At 42.8% G+C, this 18,356-nt stretch overlaps 2 protein-coding genes across 7 annotated transcripts in view; one reads left to right on the top strand and one right to left on the bottom strand.

The window, feature by feature from the left end:
• Window positions 1-18,356, top strand: part of LOC106508906 (uncharacterized) — a 352,985-nt gene that overhangs the window by 78,417 nt on the left and 256,212 nt on the right. The window lies entirely within an intron of this gene.
• The window catches only part of LOC102160801 (uncharacterized), a 1,256,521-nt gene continuing 1,243,779 nt past the window's right edge, over window positions 5,615-18,356 (bottom strand). For 3 of the 5 annotated variants that reach the window (XR_014806239.1, XR_014806258.1, XR_014806259.1), the window contains one exon: window positions 5,615-7,002. The gene's annotated coding sequence lies outside the window, so the exon portion shown is untranslated. Of the gene's footprint in view, window positions 7,003-13,710; window positions 15,132-18,356 lie in introns of those variants that run through there. The other 2 variants (XR_014806240.1, XR_014806261.1) reach the window with 1 other exon arrangement.

The following is an 18,356-nucleotide window of genomic DNA, read 5'->3' as shown; positions in this document are numbered from 1 at the left end:
AGAGTCTGATCACAGATGCTGTTTTTAAAGCGTGGAAGCCTCATAGATCGAATTCTCTACAGAGATATTTGCATTTTGAAAGAGGAACTTTGTTAGCTATAAATAATGTAGGGGGTACCCCTCCCCTTTAAAAAAATGCTTTGTTTGAAAGACCATCAGGGAGGCAGCAGGGTGGAAGTGGGAGGCCTTGCTGTGGAGGCACTGGGTCCAGATTTCAGCAGGTATCCTTAAGACATCATGAATAATCAGGAGCCCCAGAAATACCCATCTAGCACTAGGACTGGTGCTCACGGCATCAACATTTTTTTGGATGGTTTAGTTTTGCCTGTGGTTTGGTAGCTAGAGCCTACTGAATTTATTAAACTTGGACACTGTCCTGCTTTCAACAATGCTTAAGATAGTTTACAGCCTGAATCTAGCATAATGCTTCAGAATAAAATCAACTTTCAAGGTGGGAGAAGACATCAGGGGTTTCAGGTATTATATTGGCTCTGTTTCTAGAAGCAAAACCAAATAAGGATATTGCTTTATAGAAGTCACACTTTATGACAGCTCACAATCTTTCTTTCTTTCTTTCTTTTCTTTTTTTTTTTTTCTTGCTTTTTAGGGCCATACCCACAGCATATGGAGGTTCCCAGGCTAGGGGTTGAACCAGAGCTGTTGCTGCTGGCCTATGCCATAGCCACAGCAACTCAGAATCTGAGTCGAATCTGTGGACTACACCATAGCTCATGGCAATGACAGATCCTTAACCTATGGAGTGAGGCCAGGGATTGAACCTGCATCTTCATGGATACTAGTAGATTCGTTCCCACTACGCCACAGTTTCCCCGTTTTCTTTCTTATGGTTATATTTGAGCAGGAATTCATTGAGTCTTGTGTGTAGAGGACTCAATAGCACACAACAGAGATTCTGTTTAGAAATGGTATATTTAATCAGACTCTCCTAGGTCACTGCAGATCTCCTTTGACCTCTGACCAAAAGTGGAATTAGAAGATACACTCAACCAGCTTTACCAAAGACACCAGGAGAATTCATGTCATACCCTCTACAAGGGCTGAGGGCATTAGCATGGTCAGATGTCTCAAACGAACAGCTTTCTTTCCATTCCTGGTTATGATGTACTCAACAAGCCATGGTATATTCTATTTATGCAAATGAGAAGCAAATGAGAATTATAAACCTGGATTGAGGAAACAGTGGGTATCATGAACTCTATATTGGCTCTTTTTCTCAAAATCTTTTACCTGATTTTTGATATTTTGATACACACCTTTCTCAAGCTACTGGTTTATTTATTTATTTTTTCCAGAGTCCAATTTTCTTTCTTTTTTTTTTTTTTACTTTTTAAACTCAATGAATTTTATTACTTTTATAGCTGTGCAATGATCATCACAACCCAGTTTTATAGCATTTCCATCCCAAACCCCCAGCCCAACCACGCCCACCCCCCCAACCTGTCTCCTTTGGAAACCATAAGTTCTTCAAAATCTGTGAGCCAGAGTTCTGCAAAGAAGTTCATTGTTCCATTTTTCAGATTCCACATATAATAGCATATAATTCTGGTGTGTCACTGTCTAACTTCACTTAGCATGATAATTTCTAGGTCTGTCCATGTTGCTATAAATGTCATTATTTCATTCCATTTTATGGCTGAGTAATACTCCATTGTGTACCACATCTTTGTCCACTCTGTTGATGGACATATAGGTTGCTTCCATGTCTTGGCTCTTGTACATAGTGCTGCAATGAACATTGGAGTACATGTATCTTTTGTGTCATGGTTTTCTCTGGATAGATGCTCAGGAGTGGGAGGCTACTGGTTTAGACATTGGCTAGAGAAAAAAGGAGTAGACTAGTGAGGCCAACTTACTGTGTCTTGTAGTTGTGTCCTTTTGGACCTTTTATGTCCCTTGTCATAGAGGAGTTCCATAGGGCTCTTTCTTAGCTCTCAGCATGGACTTTGACATGCTATGAATCCTTATGAGACTGAAAGGAGATCCTGGGGGAAAACAGTCATTTCTGAGTCCAAGGAGGGTATGGGGACTGGCTCTGATGAAAAGTAAAACTTTTAGTTCATTCTTTCTGTGTAACAACTCATCCCAAAATTTAGTAGCTTAAAACCTTTGTTTACTGTGGTCTCTCATTGTTCTCTGGATTCACTGGACTCCATATCTCATGCAGTTGCAGTCAGGTTCGGATGGAGTTGCCTAAAGTCTCTGGATGTTCAAGATGGTATCCACATGTTGGCACTTTGGCTGGGAGTGTGGGAAAAACCATGATTGGCCAGGCATGCCTCTCTCTCTCTGTGTAGCCTCTCTATTTGATGAGCTTGGCCTTATTCAAAGTTTACTCTACTCTGAGGTTATCCCAGAGTGGTCATATTTCCTACCTAGTGGCTGTCTTTCCTCACAGTAAGGATTCCAAGAGACCCAGGTGAAGCTGGAAATCTTTGGATGACTTAGTCTCTGAAGCCAGGCAGCATCACCTCTGCTGTATCTGATGCCTGAAATGGGTTATAGGGGGTAGAATAGCTTCAAGGGGAGGGGATTTACACAAGGGGGTGAATTCCAGGAGGCATGGTTCATTGGGGAGCCAACTTTGGAGACTAAAACCATAGCATAACAAGAATTTTTTGAGAATTTCTGACCAGACTGGGTTCTTGGCCTTTGGTAAATAACCTCAATGATATTGAGGGGATGTTCAGACTGGAAATAGGCATGGTGCCTTCATTCTACAGGCATAGGCCACTAATTGTCCCTAAAGTACCTATAAATTCAGCATAGGAGACGGTTCAGTGAGAGGAAAAGTTAATTCTTTGTTAGAATGAAGTATTTTAGAATTGGCCAAGGCAGCCATCTATGGGAATGAGCTAGAAGATGCTAGAGATGCCTGTACCCATAGACAAATGAATTGTGTTTCTGATGCTACACCTGGGTAAATTCCTGTCCTCAGAAGCATTTGATAATAAATCAAAGCAGAATACAGAAGACCAAGGGCTAATTCTCTGTCCCTATGGTCATTTGTGACATTCATCCATATTTCAACATAGAGGAATTTATTCATGAAAACAACTCACTGACACTTTGGAACATGCCTTAGTGCTCTGAGTGTGTGGGATGCCAGGGAGATGGGTTAAGTGTGGGGCAGGGAGGAGTGAGAATGTAGGATCATATGATATTGCCCAAGAAACTGTGTTGCTTACCCTCCAATATCCTCTGTCTCTTCTTTTTATAAGCCTCCTCTGTTTCCCCCTCTGTCACTTTCAAATTTGCATGATAATAAAAAAGAAGAAAAATAACAAAATTAGCAACAAAAAAAAACAACAGTAGAGAAAGAGGGAACAGGGCCCTTCAGGATGTATTCCAGGTGATAGGAAATATACTTATAGAAAGGATAACCCTCCACATGTGCATTTCCTGGACACCTCACACTAATGGATTTCATGCTAGGAATATAATTTTAAAACCAAAGAAACAAACAGCCTGGGATGGGCACAGGAGAGGGGATAGGACAGAGATCAACTTCATGAATGTGTCATGTACGTACTCTCTGGGGGCCATGATTTCAGGAGAGAAAAATAGAAGAAAGAGCAAAGAACAGAGTGTGGCAGTGAAGGTAATAAAACAGCAAGAGTGGGTAGGAGCATCAGAGAAACATCGAGAGAAATCTAGGAAGAGTTTGCTCTGGGGAGGAAAATAAAATTGCTACCAAACATGTTCCTCTCCCTTTAAATGCAGAACATAAAATGATACGTAAAGTTTACAAGAGTAATTTTTCTGAGAGATAGAAGTGGAAAGAAGAGGAAAGTGGCAGGAGAGGGGATGGTGGAACAAACCTGCATAGTCAGTGATGGAGGGAGGGGGCCAGGACCACTTATTTTCCTATGGTAGCTTGAAAGCAAAAAACTATGCTCATCCCCACACCTCTCCAGGCCAATGTGTATATATATATGTATTTTTTTTTTCCTTTGCTTTTTAGGGCCACAGCTACAACATATGGAAACTCCCAGGCTAGGGGTTCAGTTGGAGCTGTAGCTGCCGGCCTACGCCACAGCCATGGCAACACAGGATCAGACCCACACCTGTGACCTACGCCACAGCTCACGGCAATGCCAGATCCTTAACCCACTGAGTGAGACCAGGGATCGAACCCGCATCCTCGTGGATACTGCTCAGGTTCATAACCTACTGAGTCAAAACAGGAACACCTTGAGGCCAATATTTTTGCTGATAGGGTTGCAATAAACACTCCTACTGGAAAAAGTTTTCACTAAGAGATTCATTTCTGAAAACTCCCTTTGAATAAAGATGGAACAAAGAAAATAAAGAGTGACTCATGGCATAGCTTTGGAGTCAACTCCTAGCTGGGCCCCTTACCAGTGCTGTGCCCCAGGCCAGTTATTTATCCTCTTTTGGCTTCAGTTTCCTCCTCTGGAGGTGGGGGACAACAGCAGGTCCAATCCCTGTGGTTGCGGTGAAGATGAGACTGAATCTGTGTGCAGAGACTGAGCAAGTGGACAGAAGACTGGACCACGCAGTAACCGGTGTTATTATTATTCTATTGTTATGACTAATAATAACACATTTCAACCTTCTCTCTCTTATTTAAAGTGCCTCCCCTCCTCCAAGGATGTACTCTCTGGCTATAAAATCAGAGCATGTTTTTTTGCACGGTACACTGATATTAATGAAAACCTTCTGAGAGGCCACAAATGAAAATGTTTTGGCAGTGTTTACTCAGATAGACTGGTTAAGCCACACACAACTTTTCCATTTTCCTGCCTCTCAATTAGCTCTAATTCTTGACTCCACCGCTCCTGCGTTTGGAGTGAAAGGGTTTTCGATGGTCCCCTGGGCTTCTGGATTAAGCCGTACTTAATGTTACCTATTTGCAGAAATAAACTTGTCTTCTTTGCTCTTATTCGTCCTGTACAATGGCACATTCCTACTAATTACATTATTCTCTGGGACTCTCCAGAGTCCTCAGGATAACATGAAGAAGCAATGTCACAGGACATATGCTTTTACACTTTATTGGCCACTGTTATCCATGGGCCTAGCCCTGAAGCTGAGCAAACAGTCAAGACCCAAACATGAAAACCCACCAATTGTCAGTTGTATGGAGTCTGAATTTGATTAGAGTGCCATTTTCCTGCCCTTTCCTTTGCCCTCATAGAGAGAGTAACAGCTCTGAGGTCCCTGGGAGATACTGCTTGATTTAGGCCCTGTGAAATTCTAACCCAAAGGTAATAGCAAGGAGAAACCAAGCTGATCAAATTGTCCTTAGGAGCACTGGTCTGTTTCACCTGTGGTAATTGGCCGAGTTCAGGCCTGCACTCCGACAAGCTACGGGAAGTTGCCAGAAAGCACGACCAATAAATAACCCAGTGCTTTGGAAAACAACCTTTTATGCTCTCTGGTATTGATTTAGATGAGGTCTGAGGAGAGAGTAGAAGTACACAGGGCTAGTAAGCGCACCGGGGTGACTTTGGGGGGAAGTAATAGTTATTGGTAAATTACGGGAAGAATTTTGATGTTGTGAATTTGTTAATTGGATGAAGTTGGTTTATATTAAAGCAGAGTAATAGAGGAAGAAGCCAAGGAGCCGTTGTTACCTCCTGCTTCAGACACAGATAATTTAGTCTATTTATTGGAGCATTCCGTAAGAAACAAAGGAGGAAAAAAAAAAAAAAAACCCAAAAACCTCACAGGTGTCCTTTTAATTTAATCAGTGCAGTTGGTGTTGTGACCAAAATTGCTTAGGCTGCAGGGCCTTCTGCTAAAAGGGCACTGCATAGAACCATCCTCTGGAAAGGTGTCAGCGACACAACTGTTTATGGCATAAACACGGAGATGAATCTTAAATAGCTTACTCTGAAAATCTGATGTGAAAAATAAGAAAAGGCATCGGAGCGTTTCAGGTGGGTTTCACAGGCGGACGCCGGTCCATGTCAGCTTTGCCAGGCCTGATGTTCACACACACACAGGCCTCCACTGGGGCTCGATGAGTTTTGATGAAAGTGGAAACAGGAGATGGAGTTGAAGGATAACTCAGTTCATGGTGAGGACCAGGAGATCAAAGTCTTTCTTTTGTGTGGAGGTTGGCGGAGGAGACTTGGCTGCTCTTGAGGATGGAACAGAGAGAGGATAGGAGACAGAAGCGGTCACAGGCCAGGGCAGCTTTGCTCACCAAGAACATGGAGCAAGACAGAAATTCACACTGGTTCTTGCCCTTCTGTCAAAGGGCAAATGTCTCTTCTGGATCGTCACCTCAGTTTTTCTTTGGATTTTGTCTGATGTGCGAGATGCACTTCACATCAAAGCAAGAAAGACATACCAGAAATGAGTTTCAATTTAATGCTGCAAATATGCAATGATGACCTAAGGCATGGTATCTGGGTATGTTGGCAGAGAAAAGAGAAAAAGCAAAGATCAAGAGCTGACCACCTCCTTTACTCTGGAAGGGGAGACCCAGCTTCTAGGTAACTCATTCCAAGGTGTTCTGTTGGAAGGCAGCCTTTGTGGTTCCCTCCTGTGGTTTTTCAAAGGAGGCTGTTTCTCTGGCTCCAGGTTAATTTAGGCACCGCCCAAATGGCCCTTTGATGGCATTTAGTGCATCATCGTGGTCCTGTCATTTTCAATCTCAGTGAGTACTAGCAGGAATGATTTTCCTTTATTGCAGAAAGCAGTGCCATGAGGAGCTGGGAGGATGGAAAGGCAGTGGCCATGTGGCCAGGACAGCCAGCTCCCTCTTGCCATCCTAGGCGGAGTCCTGCCTCCACAGCCAGGAGCTCTGGCCAGTGTCAGCTTCAGGGACACTATCATTCCTTTGTGGCTTGTGAGAACATGCCCAGGATAACAAAGACAGGTGTAAGAAGCAGCCACCGGAGTTCACAGGGTTTTGACAGTTCACCAGTGTCTATTTGTTGAATTCTGCGTTAGTGAAGCCATAAGAATAGTCTCTGACCTTTTTCTATGAAGAAGATGACCAACCGGGACCTGAAAAGTACGTAAGGAAAAACTGGCAGTAATATTAACAACAAAACTTTTGAGAAATAGGCTTTTTCTCCCCTTCTCCCTGCTCTGTTTCCCACTTCTAGCTTTGGCTCCCTTGGTTAGAAAAGCAAGCCTCCCTTTTTCTCCCCCGTGGGAGTCATGGGCTTTGTGAGCCACTACCTCTGGGGGGTTGGGCTATCTCTTTGGGTTCTCCGTGCAGCTTGCTTCAGGATACCCCTAGAAAGCACTGGGCCCTATTCTTGGCTTCTGAGCCCCTTTTAACTGAATAGGCATAACAATCCCAAGTTAGGAGAGTGGATCACCATTTTCGCATTTTTAACCCTGAAATCCAGAAAGCACAGAAAATGATGATGCCTGCTCGCCACGAATTATATTATTCATTTGACAATACATAATACTTTGCACAATTACTTACTTTTCTGGGAATAAGGTTTTTAAAATTATTATTATAAAAAGAATACAACTTTACTGAAAAATTTAGACCATGCAGAAAGCAAAAGTCTATAAGGGATGAATTAAAAATCATTTGCCTTTTCCTTATCTAAAGATAGCTGTTAATATTTTTTTTGCATTTATTCTTTAACTTTTCGTTCATACACAATATTCATGTGTTAAAAATTTGACTATGCCATGCAAATTATTTGGCAAATGGCTTTGTTTTTCCTCTATATCAATGAATATAAATCTTTCTTTTTATGGCCTCATAGTTTTTCATAATGCAGAGGAAGTGTAATTGGTACAAGCTATCCATTGTTGGTGGCTTTTTGGGTTGTTTCTGATATTTTTAAATCGTTGGTTGTAAGTAAACACAGCCACAGTGAACATCGCTGAATATATCACTGTTGCATATCTGACATTTAAAAACTAAGGTATTAACAACATTTTGATCTTTGCCAATGAATTGGTAGTTTTATTTCATTGTCTTTGATTCCCAGTGATATTCAAGGTCTTGCCATTCATTTCTTCCTTAGCTGATTTTTTCACTCCTTTTCAATTATCTGTTAAATGGCTAGTATGTGCAGGCACTGTGCTATGACTGGGGAATCAACAGGGAGGGGGTAAAAAGAGAGTTCTTAGAGTCTAAAGGGACATCATATTGGTTTCTTGGGGCAGCTGTAACAAACTCCCACAAACCAAACACCTTAAAGCAACAGAAATGCATCATCTCCGTTTGGGAAGATGGAAGTCTGAAACCAAGGTGTTGGCTGGGCCATGCTCCCTGTGAAGCCTGTTAGAGAATCCTTCCTGGCCTCTTTCTAACTTCTGTTGGTTCTTTGGCAATCTTTGGTGATCTTTGGCTCAAAGATTAATTACCCCAGTCCTCCATCTTCCATGGTGTCTCTGTCTTCAGATAGCTGTATTTGTGTAAGGAAACCAGTCATATTGGATTAGGGGCCCACCTACTCCAGTATGACTCTGTTTTAATTAATTACATCTGCAAGAGTTTTCTTTCCATGTCAGGTCATATTTCCAAGGTACTGGGGTTTAGGATTTCAACATAGCATTTTTTTTTTTTTGGTAGGCATAATTCAACCCATAACAGTGATTCAGACATTAATGAATTAACTAGTCAAATAAAAAATTTCATCTGGAGTCACTGCCCTGAAGGAGAGGTACACGGGGCTATGAGAGAAAATGGTTGAAGGAGAGGCAGCTCAGTTAAGGTCAGTGACAGCATCCCTAGGAAAGGAAGACTCTTCTGAGATGCTGTGAAAGACCTGAATTAACCTGGCTGAGGGGAGGGTGTGGAGGAAGAGCCGCTGGCAAGGTCCTTGCAGAGTCATCTGGAGAGCAGCGTGTGGCAGTTTGGAGCTTGAGGAATAGTCTGATCAGGGTGCAGGGGGCAAGGGCCAGGAGGGTAAGACAGGAAAGGTAGGTGGGGCCAGTCATGTGGACCAAAAGATGGGTATGTCAAAGGGCACATGCTGGAGTGATTTATCAGGGTGGGAAAGAGGATAACAGGGTTCTATTTGCTTTTTTTTTTGTTGTTGTTAAATATAAGTAGATATATTTTATTTTATTTTTTATTAGAGTGTAGTTGATTTACAGTGTTGTGTAAATTTTTGCTATACAGCATAATGGCCTGGTCATTCATGTATATATTCTTTTTCTCATATTGTCTCCCAACATGTTTTACTCCAAGAGATTGGATATAGTTCCCTGTGCCATACAGTAGGACCTCGTTGCTTATCCATTCTAAATATATTGTTTGCATCTACCAAACCCAAACTCCCAGTCGGTTCCACTTCCTCCTCCCTGCTCCCTGGCAGCCATAAGTCTGTTCTCTATGCCTGTGAGTCTATTTCTATTTTGTAGATAAGTTCATTTGTGCCATGTTTTAGATTACACACATAAGTGACATCATATGGTATTTGTTTTTCTCTTTCAGACTTACTTCATTTAGCATGAGAGTCTCTAGTGGCATCCATGTTGCTGCAGATGGCATTATTTCATTCTTTTTTATGGCTGAGTAATATTCCATTGTGTATATATACCATATCTTAATCCATTTGTATGTCAGTGGACATTTAGGTTGTTTCCATGTCTTGGCTATGGTGACTAGTGCTGCAATGAACATAGGGGTGCATGTATCTTTTTGAATGAATGTTTTGTCGGGATATATGCACAGGAGTGGGATTGCTGGATCATATGATAGTTTTATATTTAGTTTTCTGAGGAACATCCATACTGTTTTCCATAGTGGTTGTACCAGTTTACATTCCCACCAACAGTGAAGGAGGGTTCCTTTTTCTCCACACCCCTTCCAGCATTTGTTATCAGTTAACTTGTTAATGGTGGCCATTCTGATCAGTGTGAGGTGGAACCTGGATTTGTTTTTTTATGTAATTACCATTAACTCACTGTGGGGGACAGATTAGAAGGCTCTGAATAGGCATTAGAGCCTGGTGGAAGGTGTTACAAGATGTGAAAAGAGGTAGTGGTTTGGACAAAGAGTGGTTATAATGGTGAAGAAGCAGGAGGGCAAACTTGAGAGAGAAAAGGGAGGCAAAAGAGTCAGGATTTGCTGATGGATGAAGCATTGGAGGTGAGGGGAGGCAACATCCAGAATAAACTTGAGGTTTCCATTTTGTGGAGCAAGGAAAATGGTAGAAACCTCAGCAACACTTGGAGGAGATCCAGGTTTTGACATCTTAGTTTGAGGTACCTTTGGTATGTGTGGGTGGAAAGGTTGATCAGACAAATGGAAGAGCTGGGTCCAGGGCTTAGAGCAGAGGGTGGAAGCCCCGAGGGCCACCTCTGTGTCATATGACTGGTTGCCAGTGCCATGGGAAGCCTGAGATGGCCCAGGGAGAAGGTAGAATAAGAAGGCTCTTTTTTTTGTAAGTGCTTGTATGGTTATTTTGATTCCTTTGGGAGTGGTCCATTGCCATTTCTGCCTATCTCCTGTAGACAGGGGCACTTGATCTAAGAGCTTACTATATGTTAACACATTATTTAAAATAATAATGTGTTAACATATAATAAGCTCTTATAAATTCATTTTTTCTCAGTTTGTTGCCTGTCTTGTAACTTTATTAATGGTCTTGCTGTGATTGTTTTTGGCCAATAGGAAAGTTTTAGGGATTTGTGTAATTTTAGTTATCAAGATTTTTCTTCAGGTACAGTGCAGTGTTTAAGTTTTCAAATCACACTGCTTAAGTTTGAATCCTGTCTCTGCCACTTATTCCTCTGTGGTCTCAGGCAGATCATTTACTTTATTTGTGTATCAATTCCCTCCCTTATATTATAAGGATGACAGTGGCACCTGCCTCATTATGAGCATTAAGTAATGCACAGAAAGAGTAGTGCCAGGCACAATAAATGTATGTCAGTAAGTATTAATAATTATTGTTGCTGTTACTGGAGAGTAAATATGACAAACAAAATTGCAAATAAGATAATTTGTAAGCACAAATAGTATTGTAGAAATAAGGAAAATTAACCATCTGGGGAAAAGCAAGTTGTGCAGAATGGAGTACCAAAAAAGTACAAGGCGCATGGAAACCACAGAGGTCAGTTTAATACCATCTATAAACTGTAATAGAAAATAAACTTCTGGTACCTTGAGCATTCTAATCACAGAAGCAAAATATGGCTTGCCCACACTTGGAAGAAAACCAGCTAGCATTGTCTCCCAGGAAGAAGTGTCTAGGCTTCATATAAGAAAATCTGGAACATCAAAACAGGACTCATATTATGATGAAAAGGTTATTCTTTTTTATTTATTAAATTTTATTGGAATATAGTTGATCTACAATGTTGCATTAGTTTCAGGTGTATAGCAACAGGAATCAGTTATACATATACCTCTATCCATTCCTTTTTAGCTTCTTTCCCCATAGAGGTCACTACAGAGTATTGAGTAGATTTCCCTGTGCTATGCAGTAGGTCCTTGTTACTTTTCCATTCCATATATAGTAGTGTGTATCTGTCAATCCCAACCTCCCATTTTCTCCCTCCCTCCAACATTTTCCCTTTGTTAACTATAATCCGGTTTTAACATCTCTCAGTCTGATTCTGTATTGTGAACAGGTGGCCCATATTGTTCTTTATTCAATTGGAAATGTTATTTTCTTGATGCCCAGTTGCCAACATGGGTGGCAGTGGTTCCCCATACCAGCGAACAATTCTCAGATACTAGATGTGTGTCTAAGAATTCAACTCACTTCTGACACTGTCTGCCAGGAGGATAGTTTCAGAAATACAGGATAAGGCTCTAGTCCTATAAGACTGCTTGCCCCCATCCCCACCTCTCAACATACACATACTTCAGACACCAGTCACAAGCCCAGGCTGTTACCTATGCTTCTGATCAACTGGCTATAAGTCAGAGGTTCCCACAACTCCCTTCGCAGATACAGTGAACTTGCTAGAAAGGCTCACGGAACTCAGAGAAATATTTTACATACAAGATCACCAGTTTATTGTGAAAGGATATAGCTCAGAAATAGTCAGATGGAAGAGATGCTCAGGGCAAGGTGTGTGGCAAGTGGTAAGGGTTGCAGAGCTTCCTTGTCCTCTCAGGGCAAGTCGCTCATTCAGCACCTCCACGTGTTCACATGAAAGCTAAGTCCTATTCTTGTGGGTTTTTATGGAGGCGTCATTATATAGGCATGACTCCTTAAGTCATTGGCCATGGTAATTGAATTCAATCTCCAGCTCCCTCCCCCTCCCAGAAGGTCTTGGGGTGAGACCAGTAGTTCAGACCCTCTAATCCCATGGTGATTATTGAAATCCCAGGGCTACTCTGGAAACCAGCCCCATGCTTAGGTACTTTCTAACTGTCCCTTCATTTACATAACAAAAGACACCTCAACAGTTTTCATCACTTATGAAATTCTAAGAGGTTTAGGAGCTTTGTGCCAGAAATGGAAACAAAGACCAAATGTGTGTTTCTTATAAACCACAATATCACAGTCGTACATAGAAGGGGTTGTATGATCCATCGTGGGTGACTGGCAGCACTGAGGGACTGCCCAGGAGGGTCCAGGTCACCTCCTGGGGGGTACTCCAAGGAGAGGGTGGCCTGGAGTCAGAAGTGCCAATGGAGGAGGCAAGTTTGATTTTGGATAAAGATGTAAATCAGCAGTCTGGTTGAACATGTCTGGGAGGCTGTGTACTCCTGATTCCTCCTGCTAGGCTTTTGTCCAGTTGATGTGGCCGCATCTGAAACCTCAGGCAGGACCAGGTGGTGGTACCCAGATGCACGGGGGTTGGGTCAGGATTCAGTGATTCACGCTCCTCTTTGTCTAGAGTGCTCTCTTTGCCTTTGTTGTCACTAGGAGGGCTGTGTCTGCCCAGAGTGGGCCTAGAACTGATAGTCTACAGTTTTTATTCTTGTCATCATTGGTATACTTGTTGCAGGAAGGGGACCCTTTCCAGGGCCTGAGAATAGGCTCTTGTCTAACACTCAGAAATGAATTGTCTGAGGAGACTCAAGTGCTAACAAAGCAAGAGACTTTATTGGGAAGGGTCTCCAGGGCAGAGAGCAGGAGGGTCAGGGAACCCAGGAGAACTGCTCTGCCATGTGGCTCACAGTTTCCAATCTTATGGGAAGGGGGTTAATTTCTGGGTTGTCTCTGGCCAACCGAGTCTTGCTCGGCCAGTACTTGGTTTGACTCAGGGTCCTTCTTGGTGGTGCTCGCACCTCTCAGCCAAGATGGATTCCAGCACCAAGGATTATGGGAGGTTGGTTGTCTTCTCCTTCCTAGCGGCCCCTCCCAAATCCTCCTGGTTAGTTTTCAGGGCAGCACTGTGTTCCATATTAGCGCCTCCTGCTGTGAGACAACTCCTGCAAATGGCTATTATCATGCCTGGCCAAGATGGGCAGTTTCCGTTAATGGTTCCCTAACATACTCGTTGCCATAAACATTATTAGTAATGGTTTTTGTCTTTGGTGTCGTGCCTAGAAAGACTTTCATCATCCTGAGACTGAAAAATACTCATCTATATTTCCTTTCTTGTGCTTCTGTAGTTGTATTCCTCTTCTTTAGCGCTTCAGTGATAATCACTTCTACATATGAGTTCTATCTCCCTAATTCCTTCCTAGGTTCCTGGAAGTCAGGACTAAAGTCCTTGATACTCTGTGGCTGGCCCAGCACAGAGCCGATCCTGGTGGGCCTTTAGTAAATGCCGATGGATAATGAGGGTGATGTGACATGGATACAAAAGGCTATTTTTCCTCTGTGATTTTATGTTTGGTGAGGTTTTGATCTTAGGTTTTGAATTGTGCTGTGATTGAAGGAGCCTGGATTAGGGTCTCTCAGTGAGGGGTCAGTGCCTTCCACAGTTGGGGGTGAGCTCAGGAGGATCCCCTGAGGATAAGCCTGTACAATACACACCATGCTCTGAACCATAGGACAGGCAGCAGTTCCTAGTCATAGCTCCTTGCCAGCACATGGAGAGAGAGAGAGAGAGAGAGAGAGAGAGAGAGAGAGAGAGAGAGTGAGAGTGAGAGAGAGTGAGAGAGTGTGTGTGTGTGTGTGTGTGTAGATAGCCCATCACTTTGATCACATCCCAGAGAAGTCAGGGCCAACAAATGATAAGAACCATTGTTCTCCACTCCAGCCCAGAGAACTGGCTAAGTTGTTTGTGAATTCCAAGGGCTCCATCACCTCCATGTCCTCTTTCCTCAGCGTGTGTAATCTGGAGGGAGAGGAGAAGACTCTGGCCAAAGCATAAGTGGCTCTTCACCCTGAGGTCCTGAGCAGAGCTGGCTCCATGGGCCACCATGGACCCTCAGTGGTTCCTAAGGCAGATAAAGTACTCTGGCCTCCTCCTCACCTTCGTCAAATCTCACAGCTCATTTGTGGTACAGGATGGAGTCCCAGGACCGTTTTTTTTTCTCTCCCTTTGTTCCTCTGATTACTTATTTCTTTGCTTGTATGTTTAAATGTGCCTCCTTGCACTAGGTTGTGAATTATATGAGTGCAGTGGCCTCATCTATCTTGTTCATTACTTTATCCCTAGCAGGAAGACTAGTAATTGGCACATAGTAGGGATTCAATAAAGGCATTTTTAATTATTAAATGAACAAATTCATGTTGGATTATTATTGTTTAAGCACAAGTTATGTTCACTTAGCTCAAGTCTTTAAAAAGTGCTAGAAACCCAGATTAGGGTCTCTCAGTGCCTTCCAAAGTTGGGGGTGAGCTCAGAAGGACCCCCTGAGCTCATGTTGCTCAGGTCCATTCATACCCACATGGCATCAAGATCCATACAGAGAACAAACTGGGTGCCCAAGACCTAGAAAGGGCAGAGCCGTATCCTCTGCACATTGGCCAAAACAGCTTCCAGGGAAGTGCAGTCCATAGAATAAATATTTGTAGGTAATTAATTGATGTTCCAAGAGCACTGTTTATGCTAATCTAATCACCTCTCAAATTGGGATCTGCTTTCATGATTCTAAATGACATGTAGGAGAGATCAAGGTCACTTTTCCCACAGGCAATGCCCTCACATGTTCAGAAGCCGCATGTCTGCTGGAGCATTCAGATCTGTGTCATGTGGAAGGGAAGCCTTCATCTTTCTTCTCCTCCCATTGAAATCTTCCTGATAGATCATTCTTGCAGATTCCATTAAGTTCTAGAAATCCACGAGAGCATCTCTTCCTGGTGGTAGAGGGATGAGGGGAAGAAAAGGAAAAACACTGACATTTGCTTCCATAAGAGATATTTATTAAATGCTTCTCAGTGCCAGAGACTGGGCTCGCTCAGGTGGAAGTCCAAATGCACGGGAGTCATTTAGCAAGAGCAGAAAAGCTTCTGCACAGGGGTAATTTAGCAAGAGCAGAAAAGCTTCAGAAGCAGTAAGTTAGCACTAGCTTCAGGAGTAAGGTGAGGTGGATGATCTGCTTGTAAGGTGGTAAGCAGCCTTCCTCATGTCAACTAAGGACAAGGCCCCAAAACTCAATAAGAACCCAGCCACATTTGGGGTAGAAGTGACTGTAAAGAGGACTGACGTTGGTACCAGGGCCATATTTTCTGAACTAGAAATTGAGACACATGGTCTGACACACGATCCGACAGATGGATGGAATATTTTGGATTATGACTGTCCTAGAAAAAAAAAAATCTCTTACAGATGGCATAGGTGTCGTACACAGCCATTGACATGTTGTGTCTTGAGGGGCCTGGGGAAAATGTCATGCCCTTCTTCCAAATATCATTCCCATATTCCATATTACACATAGTCTGGTATTAGAGATTTATTTCTGTATTCGGTGGAAGCTTTTGGATATTACAGCGTGTCTTATTCAAATGGAAATACTTCTGGTAGGTAAGATCTTACTTTACAAGTTTAGGTTTGACAGGGTTCTGGGAGTTCCCGTCATGGTTCAGTGGTTAATGAACCCAACTAGTATCCATGAGGACACAGGTTCAATCCCTGGCCTTGCTCAGTGGGTTAAGAATCTGGTGTTGCTGTGAGCTGTGGTGGAGGTCACAGATGTGGCTTGGATCCTGCGTTGCTGTGGCTGTGGTATAGGTCGGCCACTACAGCTCCAATTTGACCCTTGGCCTGGGAACATCCACATGCTATGGGTGCGGCCCTGAAGAGACTAAATAAATAAATAGATAAATTGATGGATTTGGGGGGTTCAGTTTTGCAAGTAAAGATATGTAGAGATGGGAAACCTATGGGAGGGGGTCGGGATAGAAGTCAGAGAAACATTCTTCTGTTCTGCCTAGAGATGGCTTCATCTAGAAGAGATACCAGATGGTGTCACAAATAGCCAGGGAAGTTGTGAATCTCTTCCTTGGAGATTTGAAAGGCATGATGACTGGCTGGGGGGCAGCCTTGCCCAGGGAGCCCGAGCCTAGAGCCAGCGCTGCTCAGCTCTGGTCAAGCAATGAATATGATGTGGAAAGATGCAGGAGACTCCTGTGCCCCTGTGCACATCCAATGCTGTGACTCAAGAAACAAAGTTCACAAGGTAGTCATGTCAATAAAGCAAACTCTTGGCTCTAAACTGGCAGGATTTAGACAGGCAAAATTTTATGTGAGCTTATGACAGATTTCAATATTCTTGCTTGTACCTAATGCCTACGATAGTTTTTAAATTTAAAACCAAAGGAAAAAAAGAAAAATGGCCTTGAAAGATGTCAAGTTGAGAAATCATGATTTCATAAATACAGTAGGGTGGAGAGTAGCTGAACGGTGGGAATGTTCGATCCTGCTCTGTTCACACGTTGGCCACGGCTGCTCACTCTGGGCACTGCATCTTAGCAGATATTTCACCACAAGACATTTCTTAATGAGTTTTGTGTGTGCATCTGTCTAGACTGTATGCCATTTTGTTATAGTACAAAGGCAAACACATGGAAGAGTCAAAGACACAGAGTGCATAAAAGACACTGATGTAAGCTGTAAGCTCTTCTGCTGGAAAAGACATGGCTTGAAGGAAGTGTTCAGGTCTAATTTCTTTTGGGTCCAACCCCCACCTTCACTCACAAAGTGATTATTTTTTTAAGGGCCGCCCCTGCAACCTATGGAATGGAGCTGCAGCTCCACAGCCATAGCAACACCGGATCTGAGCGGCATCTGTGACCTACACCACAGTTTGCGGCAATGGCAGATCCTTAACCCACTGAGGGAGGCCAGGGATTGAACCCACATCCTCACTGACACTGTGTTGGGTTCTTAAGCTGCTGAGCCACAACAGGAACTCTGCAAAGTTATTTTTTAACAAGCTAGGCCATTATGCAATTCATGAATGAATGGCTCGATTTCATCATGGAATTTCCTTAGCACATTTCATGACTCAGCTGAGCTTTTTGTTTGTTTTTCTTCCACCTATACTAACACTTGCACAGCTCATGAAAAAAAAACAATCTCAAAGAATGGGCCAATGGAGTTCCCTTCATAGCTCTGTGGTTAACGAACCTGACTAGTATCCATGAGGACTTGGGTTCAATCCCTGGCCTTGCTCAGTGAGTTAAGGATCCAGTTGTTGCCGGTGTAGATTGCAGATGCAGCTCAGATTCCGCAGTGCTGTGGCTGTGGTGTAGGCCTGCAGCTGTAGCTCCAGTTGGACCCTTAGCCTGGGAACTTCCATATGCTGCAGGTGTGGCCCTAAAAAGCAAAAACAAAAAACCCAAAACCAAACAAACAAAAAAAACAAAGAGATGAGCCAAAAGAGGACACATTAAAAGGAAAAAAGAACCAAAGAGGATGCAGGCTCCTGATGTTCTTACTATCTATATAATTTTTGCTGTAGTTAGCAGTGGCTACTTAGTGCACCGCAATTTCCAGTCCTGTGAACCTGTGAAAAAGATTATCCTGTAGTACAACTTTAATTGGAGAAATAAAATGGGATCCTCATTTTCTTTGCCTTAGACTGGGAGCAGCTGGTGGACAGAAAATGTGTCCATTTTCTCTATTTCCTGATCAGTCAGCCTGGTGACTGGCATTTAGGTGTTCAGTATTTGCTTGTGAAATAAGTAGCACGATAAAACCTTTCCAGTGGTTGTCACATGGGCTAAGAAATCCTTTGTTTAACTGCCTTGAGAAAAACTTTGAATAAACCACAATTCCTATTTTACACGCTTATTGCTTTTGACACCTCTGAAAAACAGATCATGCTTTCATTTTAGGGGATGCTGGAGGGTGAGGAAATACACAGGAAACCAGGCAGAACATCCCCGTGCTGGAGACACTGTCTTGCTCGTACTAGGGGCTTCATAAATATGCTTTAAGTTTATGTATATGTATGTATATGTGTATCTATATATGTATCTATGTTTCCCCTTAACTGGGATATTTAATACAACTTCTGAATCTTCAAAACACAAACACGGTGTTATCACTCAAAGCACTCAATAGCAGGCCTTCAGAAA

The sequence above is a fragment of the Sus scrofa genome, chromosome 1, assembly GCF_054392235.1.
Source record: "Sus scrofa isolate SSC_HxYL_T2T_F1_AM1 chromosome 1, Sscrofa_HxYL_maternal_Yorkshire_Landrace_v2.0, whole genome shotgun sequence".
NCBI lineage: Eukaryota > Metazoa > Chordata > Mammalia > Artiodactyla > Suidae > Sus > Sus scrofa.
Note: the sequence above shows the minus strand (reverse complement) of the source record. Positions and strands in the feature narration are given on the sequence as shown.